Source organism: Lepidothrix coronata, unplaced genomic scaffold, assembly GCF_001604755.1.
Source record: "Lepidothrix coronata isolate B3197 unplaced genomic scaffold, Lepidothrix_coronata-1.0 Scaffold137, whole genome shotgun sequence".
NCBI lineage: Eukaryota > Metazoa > Chordata > Aves > Passeriformes > Pipridae > Lepidothrix > Lepidothrix coronata.
Window position 1 is genome coordinate 1604268 of NW_016690317.1, and position 10647 is coordinate 1614914.

A 10647-nucleotide genomic window follows, 5' to 3' on the forward strand; every position below is an offset into this window, starting at 1 on the left:
AAGAAAAAAAAAGGAAAAAATTAAGGAAAAAAATTAAAGAAAAAAAATAAAGAAAAAAATTAAAGAAAAGAGGTTTAAAGAAAAATCTTCATTTGAAGTGACCAGATCACCCCCAGCATCTCTCAACCAAACATCAAACACCCCCCAGATCTCTGAGAACAAACATATTGATGTTTAACATTATTTGTCCTTTAATCAGACTGCCAGTTAAGTAAATTCATATCCAGTGGACAGTATTTAAGGAGCAGGGAAAATGTTTCCCCATTATATTCTGTCCCCAGGCAAGGGAGATGATCATTTTCTACCCTGCTAGGAAGGGCAGCCCACCGTTAAATTGTGACAAATTAGTTTTGGGTTAAGAGCTTTACTAGTCCCGGGTGGTGACTAAAAATCTGCATTATTTGCCTGCAAAGCACCCCGGGAAGGGCTCAGGGAACGCTCCCTGCTCGGTGCTGAACCAGAGTCAAGCCTCAAAGTGGCTCTGACAGGACATCCTGGGCCAACATCAGAGCCTCACCCTGCAAATATCCCAGCAGGACTCACCAAAAAACCTCAGTCTGGGCTTTAACCCCCTTCCTTCACCACCTGCCTGGTCTGACAGATCCAACACCAAAGCAGGAGCCTCTGGAATTGGGTGCTTTTCTTGCCTTTGCTGGATGATCTTGGGGGGAAAAAGGAGTGAAACATTCATTGTGCTGCCTGTGTCCTTCCCAACATTTCCTGAGGTGCTGTTTGGGGAAGAAAAGCTTCTCGTTGTCCATAAAAATCAACTTTTCTTCTTCGAACACGGGCTGGCTGTGAGGCAGGGAACTACCCTGAGTGGGGAGCTGGAAAATGGCCTTGCTGTGCTACAGCTCAGTGTGTTCCTTGGAGAAATTCGGGCTGTGGGAACCCGGGTAACCTGGTTGGTTTGGACAACCAACCCAAATCTTCATTCACAGCCGATTCTCCTGCAGCTTCTCCTGCTTGTGTGGCAGCCCAGGCTGTAACCTTGGCAAAGGGCTCCCGAGCTCGGGTCTGCTCCTTGGGTTTAGAGATCCCCAAATACTCCCAGAGCAGCTGTTTCCAGCTCGCCCAGCTCTGATTTTGGACTACCCAAATACCTGGGATGGGGCAGTTTGCAAAGGGAATTATCAGAGTTATTTCAACTTAACCTCATCAGCCCCAGCCCTTGCTTTGCCAGCAGGGCCTGGATTCCTGGCCCGCTGATCTCCACGGGATTGAGGTGGCCAGGACCGTTTTCAGCTGGTAAATCAGCAATGTTTTCCCCTTCCCCCAGAGCTCAGGGAGTTCTGTTCCCCTCAGCCCAAGCTGACACAGGAGCAGCTGCACGGAGCCTCCAGGGAACGGGCCAGTAAAGGAGAAATTCCCAAGGGAAATGGTTTTTGGTGACCCCAGCGAGTTCCTCGTTGATGATGCATCAATATCTGTGTGTGCAGGGTCAAATGCACGACTGGATCCATCAGCAGGAAATTAAAGAGCCCTCTCTGAGCAGATATAGGGGGGTGTAAATCCATTTACACCCCCCAAACATCCCTCCAGCGGGGGATGGTGGCCCCGAGTCCCACCAGTTGACGTCCCACGTGCAAGAAATGCAGTAAATAAACCACTGTGGCAAGATTCCCCCCCTTCAGCTCTTCAGTTCCTGCAGATGTCCTGATAAAGATCCAACCATTCGGGCCATTCTCCAACCCTGTGCCGAATTAAAAACCTTCCAGTTTTATTCTTCAAAATTCCATCCCGTTTGGACCGTCGAGCACTTCAGGTTTTTGGTTGGGTTTTTTTTTAAGTGCAAAGTGAAAAGGAAGGAGTGTGGGGAGGGGGGGGGGGGAACAAAAAAGTTACCAAAGCCGGGCTGCCACGTTTATTCTGCTTTTTATCACTTAAAAAATGAGCACTAAAGGGCCGAGCGGGGGCTCGCCCGACGGGTTTTTAATGTACTGTAATTTCTCAGGAAAACACTTTGTGAAAAGTAAGCAATATATCCTCGTGGATAAAGCCTGGAACCACGGTTTCCCCCACCATGCAAAACATCTGTGCCCTTGCCCAGAGGTCATCGCTGCAGTGGTGTTTCTCTTTACTTTTAAAGAAATGTCAGGCCATTTTTTACACAAGACTTATGACAGGGTGCTGTTTATTGTATCACAAAGCCACTATAACTCCAGCACAAGGAAACTGCTATTATTTGGAGAGTATATATCTTCCTGACTAGAGGGGAAAGATGGAAATAAGAAAGGGCCTTTGCAGGGAGGCAAAGCCAGAGTCTCCCTTCGTGACACCAGCATCTTCTGCACGGCTGGGAACTGGGATCACTGGGCTGCTCAGTCTTAAATTTTAGGCTGGGATTTTCTGTTAGGTCACACAGCTCATCTCTCGCTTAAAACGGTGCCAAAGCCCCAATTTTTGAGGTCTCTCACGTAAACCAGAACATTCTTGAGCCACTTGACTTCGAATTTCAGCTCCCACACCGTTCGACGCTGAACCGCTTTTATTTTTTGTTTCATGGGGGAAAAAGCGTCGAGGAAAATGTCAAGGACAATTTGGGGCGGAATAAAACCCGTTCCCAGTCACCTCTATTTCCTTTCCCCCCCCCCCAACCTCTATCAGGGAAAATTGCTTGTGGCTTTTGGTGGTGGCTCTGTGACTGGGGGCACCGAGGGGGCACCAGGCTGTGAGAGCTGCATCTTTTAAATCAGGGCTCTGGCTGAGATCATAACTACTTGTGTTCATGGAAGGTCCCCCGGTGCTCCTTGCAAGACTAACCTCTGTATCCTGGCCAAATTCCAGCTCGGGTAATTACAATCCACTTTCCCAAACACCTCTTCTCTTCTCTTCCCCTGCAGCGCTTGCAGTCGCATATGAAATTATTCTATTATCTAATTAGAATAATGCTCACGGACTCCCTGCCAGGCCTGGGCACCCCCAGAGGTGCCACAGGGGGGGTAACAGAGGCACCTGGAGCCCTCTGGATCTGGGAGCACTGGGAGAGAGCTGGGATTGGGATTGTCTGCCCGTGGAAGGCTGGAGTGAAGAGCAGGGCTTGAGGTGAACTGCAAGAAATAGGGTTGGAAGGAGAAAGGAAGGACAGGAATGTGTGAGATTGAGGAAGATTAAGGAAGAAAGGAGGAGGATGGGTCGTGCTGGGGTGTGCAGGGTGTGGGTTTGATCCATGTGTGGGCCAGTCACTGGATTTGGACTTGATGATCCCTGTGGGTCCCTTCCAACCCAGAATATTCTGGGCTCTGTGTGTTTGGGGCTGATTTAGGTGCTGGTGAGTCGGTGCCACCCCCCCAGCAGGTGAAAGCAAAGCTGCTCAGGGGAAGCTCAGGGGGATGGTGGAAAGGAGGGAGAGGGAATTCTGATGTGGGCAGTGACAGGACCAGGGACAAGAAGTGGTTTCAAACTGCCAGAGGGCAGGGTTAGGTGGGATATTGGGAAGGAATTCCTCCCTGTGAGGGTGGGGAGGGACTGGGATGGAATTCCCAGAGAAGCTGTGGCTGCCCCATCCCTGGAAGTGTCCAAGGCCAGGTTGGAGCAACCTGTTCTAGTGGAAGGTGTCACTGCCCATAGAAGGGGTGGAACTGGATGGGATTTAAGGTCCCTTCCAACCCAGACATGGTCTCTACACCGTGTGAGTGCAGCCCCAAGCTCAGGTGCTTCACTGGATTGTGGAGCCTTTGATTTCTGGTGTGCAGGGGGAGGTGGATTGGGAGGAATCACCTTCCTCATCACATATTTGCACAAGCAAACAGCAGTGAAGCCACTAAAGGGGACACTCAGCCTTTTTAGGAACTCCACTGCCATCTGAGCAGCCAGATTTTAACAACCAAGCAAACACAAATGGAAAAAATCCATAAAATGTTTGAAATATCTTTTCCAGCGCGTTCAGTGAACTCAGCTGCTCACAAATGTTCCATGGCTTGATCTCAGAGACATGAAATTTGGGAGTACTGAATTAGATGGAGCATCAAGAATTTTTCCTGACGTTATCTTTTGGGTAAATTTTCTGGTAAATTTTCTTTGGGGTAATTTTGGGCGATGATCTTCGAGATGTTTAACCCAAAACCGAGCACAGGACATCCATCCCTCCCCAAACTGCACCCCAGCACCCAGTGATGTGAACAGGAGAGGAAAACAGAGACAAATGTCATCAGCTCTTTTCAAACATTTGTTTGTGCTTCCTAGTCATTAATTGGAAAAAAACCACTTGTGGTTCTCTGGGGAGAAGAACTTTTGGTTCCCTTCTTTCTGCCATCCTTGTGTTTATGGAGCAGCTCCGAAGACACCCCAGCTTGGGTTGTTGTTGCCTTTGCACCTTCAAGCAGGGATTTTGGAGAGTGTTTCCTTCCAGTGCTATAATTTAACTTGCCCATTTTTAAATGGAAATGGCAGCTGGGTGCAGCCAGCAGATGCTGTGCAGTCCACAGAGGGCAATTATTCATTTCCCAGTGGACACCTTTCCTTGTGGTGACTGGCAGTGGTGGGGGGGGGGTTGTTTGCTTTTTTTTATCTTATTATTGTTGTTATTATTATTATTAGCATTATTATTCTTACTCAGGCCTTTTATTTAAAGCTTTGCTGGATGTCTGGATCCCCACACACCTGCTGTGCCAGTGATTATTCTGTGTTTAATGGCTTGGCTGCCCTGGGAGAGCAGAGCTGAGGGAACAGGGGCTGGAGAGGACAAGAACGCAGCTGGTGAGTTGGTACATCCCAAAATTCTGACTGAGGAGCCACCACCAACCTGCTCAGGCCTGGAAAGGGCCTTGGTGGTGGCACAGACTGTGGGCTGGAGTGGTTTTGCTCCAACCTGTAACTACAGAATCGTGGAATCCCAGAATGGTTTGGGTTGGAGGGACCTTAAAGCCCATCCAGCTCCACAGGGACACCTTCCACTAGCCCAGCTTGCTCCAGCCTGGCCTTGGGCACTTCCAGGGATGGAGCAAACACTGCTAAACACTGAAATGGTGAAGGAAAGGGACAAACATGAATTTTCCACAAGAGTCTTGTCCCGACCTCATTTTTCCTCTGCAGAAGATAATAATGAACGTTGTCAGGAGGAGGATGAAAGTGCAGGAGCACTACTGGTAAAAATGGAAATATCTCAACAATGAATGTCCAAAATACACCTCAAAGATCCTCCCTGAAAATGTAAATCAGCAGCACAGGCCAAACTCAAGATAGAAATGTCCCACCTGGTCACGGGCTGACAAATTGTCACCTCGGACGGGGAAAATCTCCCCAGAGGCAAAGCAAACACAGAACCAAGGCCAAGTTTGACATCTCAGTTTTGTTCTTCACCTCAAAAGTGGCAGGGGTGGAGGTGGACATTTCGCTTGGCCCAAACACCAGCTGGTGAATTCTCTCAGAGGCACACCCAGAGCAGGGCAAAGACACCAGGCAGGAAAACCCAACCAATCTCATTGTGAATGAAGTGTGAGCAGCTCAGTGACTCTGCAACATCAAGCTCCTCGAAGTGCCACCTGATTTTGTGCATTTCTGGTGGCTCCTCATCTGCAGGCAACAGCAAAATTCAAAAAAATTGGGCTTTTTTCGAGGATGAAGCCTCAGCTCTGCAGTGAGATCCACATGGGGGGATCCTCAAATCTACTTAGAGCCCCACTAATTTTAAAAAAGAGCAAGTGAGACAAAAGAAACCTAGATTTTTTTTCTTATAAAGCTACTTTTTTAAAGAGAAAACCCAAGAGGAGGTCCAAGCTCAGACACACAAGTCAAAATAGAGATAAATAAAAAACCAGGGAGGTTTCACAGATTGCTGAACGTGTGTCATCAGAGCTGGGAGATAAGTTGCAGATACCAGGCAAAGAATTGGTGAGAAGAAAGATTTCATTCTCCTAATACTTGGACAACTCTTTATTAGTTAAAACCCTCCCAGAATTCATTAACTGCCTCGTTTCTCTTGTCATACTTGCAGCTGAAGTAGTTACTGAAGAAAGATCAAGGGTTAAGCTGAACCCTCCACAATAGCACAAGGCTTTAAAAGAAATAATAATAATAATAATAATAATAATAAAATTAAAAACCTCCATCCAATTTTTTTTCCCAAATTAAATCAAGAACATTCATAATTAGTTTTTACACCGGAGACATCTAGTGGGAAATGAAAGAACTGAAAGAGCCACGAGCTGCCTTCGCCCTTTCATTAATATTTGCTCCCCAATGCAGGTCAAATAAATCTAACTCACAGTTTGAAATGAGCAGCTTTAAAACTGATGTATTACTTTCTGCCTGGATTTGTGCCACCCAGTTTGGATAATTACTCCCAGTGCTTTTTCCCTGTTGGACCCGAAGCTCCTTCGCAAGAACGAAGCGAAGTTTGGGTTCCTTGAGATCTCTTCTGCTTTTGATAAACTTTTCCTTTCCCCTCCCCATCCATCCTCGGCAGTTTGAGGAGCTGGATTTGTGGGGGGTGATCAGTGCCACCCAGGCCATCCTGCCCTGCTCCCCAGTGCCAGTGTCCTGCATCCCTGATCCCGGGACGATGCCCCTGGGCCGGAGCTCCTGCTCTGAAAAACTTTGCTGAGGCACAAGTGTGAGCCCTGCTCTCACCAGGCTTGCACACTCGTGCCCAGAGCAGAAGGTTAAGCAGGTGTTTAAGTCATTTGGAGGCCAAGAATGAAAGATGGAAATGAAAATGGATGGACAGAAAGGTGAATTTACCTGCCCCCTGCCATGGCAGTCGTGTCCAACCTCGTCCTGCTCTGCAGCTCCCTCAGGAAGGGCAGCTCCAAACTCTGCTCTGTGACAGCAGGGACAGGACCCAGGGAACAGCTGGAGCTGTGCCAGGGCAGGGTTAGGCTGGATAACAAGGAAAGGTTCTTCCCCCAGAGGGTGGTTGGCACTGAACAGGCTCCCCAGGGTTTAGTCACGGCCAGAGATCCAGGAGGGTTTGGACAACACTCCGAGGGCCAGGGTGGGATTGTTGGGGTGTCTGTGCAGGGCCAAGAGGTGGATGGATGATCCTTGTGGGTCCCTTCCAGCTGAGGATATTCTATGGCTGCCCAGAGAACCCAGAAGGAGCTCCAGAGCCCTGCTGGGACAGGGCAGTGCCCTCTGCCCAGGCTCACACCCTCGCTGGGTGGAAGGGCTGAGCAGCCTGAGAAACCATCACCCAACACAGCCCTGCAGCTTCTGGGAGGTAACTTCGAACACCCAGTGGGGTGTGATGGGCAAAAGGGGGGAAAATTGAGAAAGGAAGACATTAAGCCCTCGCTTAAGCAGGGCTTTGGCTGAGGCAGGTGAGACCCACGTGGGCACCCGGGCTTAATCCCGAGCCCAACTGGCCCCGTGCCACTGGGCACTGGAGCTGCAGCTGCCCTGAGTGACAGCAGGAAATTGCAGTTTGGCTCTTTAGAAACTGTGAGAGGGAAAGCACAGCAGCTCTGCAGGGTTGGCTCTCCCCAGGCCCCTCGGGCTCTCATAAACCCCAACAGTCTGAGCTTCCTCCAGGGACACTTTCCTCCTGCCAACCCAGAACACCCTCAGCGGGGTTTCACCGCTGCCTTCCCAGATATTAAGCTGGATAAATGACATTTTGGGCCACAGCTCCTGCACAGCTCAGGCTGAAGGGCTTTCCTTTATTTCAAGTAGCAGTTCCAGTGGTTTTGGAAGGAGATGGTTTGTCTGCATTGACTTTGTCACCACGTGAAAGTCATAAAGTCCTGACAGGGCTACAAGTCCTTTGCAGGTCTTTTTTGTTCTCCTGGACTTATTCAGACTTTGGACCCTCATGCATATAAAAATGTACAAAAAATATGTCTAAAATGTATCAAAATGTATCTGAAATATACCTAAATGTATCTGAAATATACCTAAATATATTTGAAATATACCTAAATGTATCTGAAATATACCTAAATGTATCTGAAACATGCATCTGAAATATATCTAATGTATCTGAATTATATATAAACTTTATACATATATATATATATATATATAAATATGAAATACTATCCTTATGTATCTAAAGACACAACACAAGAACAAAGCAAACAGTGTTGGGTGATGTCAGCCCAACACAGCAAGGATTGTTCCTAAATTATTCCAGTTTATATGGAGCCTAATGCAAAGATGTCTCAGGAAAAGAATGCAGCTGATGTGGAAATAAAAGGGAATAAAGGAATGGGGCTGCTTCCACTGTGAATGTGGGGTTACTCCTCCAGCTAAATTAGATTAAAACCAAACCAGACTGGTAACAAAAATCCCCTCATGCTGCAAACAAACGTTAAAGCAGGCTGGTTTTACAGTAAAATGTATAAATACAGCTCCTCTGCCTTGTAAAGGGCAAGTTCAGGTTGCAAGCAAGGCCCTTTATTGTGGATTTCTTTATTTCTGCTCCTTGTCATGTCCCAGCTGAGGCACCTGGGAGAGTTTAGAGCGAAGCACAAACTCCCCCCAGTGAGCTGTTCCTCCAGATTTTGGGTTGTGTTTCCCCAGCAGAGCTCTGTTAAGCTGGAGCTGCTGGTGCTGCACTTCCCAGCTGGGAAAAAGAAATTCAGCTTCTCCCAGAGAGTGGGAAGTTCAGCTTTTCAGGGCAAGGGAATTCCCACCGGGATGAGAAAAGCAGCAGCTGATGAGCACATCCATAAAAATAATAAAAGAGGCACTTGTGATGGTACCAAGACAATGACAGGAAATAAAAAGGGTTTGTGCACTGAACACTCCAGTTGGTTTAATCAAAATGCTGCTCCAAAGGGGCCTCCTGAGGGAAAACTCACTGTGGCATTTTGGAGCTGTGGGAATGGGATCCCCCCTGGCACTGTCAGGGAATATCCTGAGTGGGAAGGGACCCCCAGGGATCATTGAGTCCAACTCCTGGCCCCGCACAGGACATTCCATGGGGTCCTGTCGTGGTGGGAATCAGCTCTGTTACCTGTGTGAGGCTCAAATCCCTCCACATCCCAGATTTTTCCTTGTCTCAACGTGAGCCATCTACGAAGCACCTGGGAAAGGGACTCTGCAGTTCCAGAGGAATTCCACCCAGCACTTCTTTGCACCAGACTTCATGGCTGGACTCCCCAAAACGTGCAAATGGCCTTGGCAAAGCCGGGGAAGACACTGCTGGCACCTCAAAGAGTTTGCAAACTGAACTGGCTGCGGACAAATGGAAGGAAACAGGAGAAAGGGTGGAAGGAGAGGAGGCACAAAAAGGCATTTCCTGGCACACAGAGGGCAAACAAAGCTCCTGAGCAGGCTGAAAATCCAGCCCCAGGAGTGGCAGCTGAGGGGATCCCTCCCCAGCAGAGCCCATCACCTGCCTCCTGCCCTCTCCATGCTGGATAAATGCTCTGAAGAGAAGTGGGGAGGTACCTGCAGGCTCCTGATGTCAGAAAAGGTGTAAATTCCTCTAGATTAGATATTGGGAAGGAATCCCTCCCTGGGAGGGTGGGGAGGCCCTGGCACAGGTTGCCCAGAGAAGCTGTGGCTGCCCCTGGATCCCTGGGAGTGTCCAAGTGTCCATCCACTCACCCCTGGGCTGGTGGGAGGTGTCCCTGCCCATGGCAGGGGGTGAGATGAGATGATATTTAAGGTGGATATTTAATGATATCCATTCCAACACGAACCATTCCATGGCACTCTCTTGCAGCGTCCAATTCCAAATTTTACAGCCATATAGAAGAAAAAAAAACAACCCAAAAAGCTTCCATTCCAGGGCTCCAACCCTGCCCAGGTTGGAGCTGAACATTTCATCCAGCTGAACATGCTGGATGCACCTTTACAGGGGTTAGATGGGAGTCCACAAAGGAATGATTCCCTCCCTGCATTTAAACATCTATTCTTCCCTAATAAAGCCCCCCAGGCATTGGATTTCAGGCAGTGTTTGCAGGGATCCACGGGTTATTTCCAAGCCCAGCCATTACCAGTGAACATGGTGACATTAATATGAGTAAATGCAGGAAAAAGGATGAAATAAAACATATCCTATTGAAGGAAATGAGAGCTCCTTAAGAAAGAAAAACACACATAGGAAAGACGTGGGCATATCAGGATACAAATGGGACACTGGGGAGCTCTGGATTCCACAGGCATGATGTTATTGGAGTGTTTGATACCAGAGCAAGCACCTGCAGATATGAATTACATCCTTGTTCAGGCCACGAGCATCGGAGCCCTGACATCTCAGGAAGTGCTTATGTTATATTTCAAATCCCACTGCCAACTGCACAAATATCAGCTGAATCAATCACGGGTATAAAAGACATTATCTCGAGGACTTTCAAAAGCTGAACAAGCCACCTCTCTTCTTCTGAAAGCAGCCCCAGCCCTTAAATCATCGGGGCTCCGGCTGCCGCTGCACCTGAACGGCGGGAACGGGAGGGTTGGGAGGCATCAAATGCTTCACCTCTGCACCCAGAAACGGGGGAGAAACAGGTAAAACCGGCAACAAAAGGTTATGCACGTTATGAGCACGCTTTCCACTGCCTTTGAGAGGGGGGACACCTCGTTTTACGCCCGTGGAAACCGAGGCAGCGGAGCGTGGAAGGGTTTGGGCTCTGGAACGTCGAGCTCGGGGCCAGGGTGTGATGTCCATCTGTGCCAGTTGTGTGACCCAGATGGGTTGGGTGGGCAGAGGGAGGATTTTCATGTCCCAAATCTTTTGTTTGGCACCTTCAATTACACCTT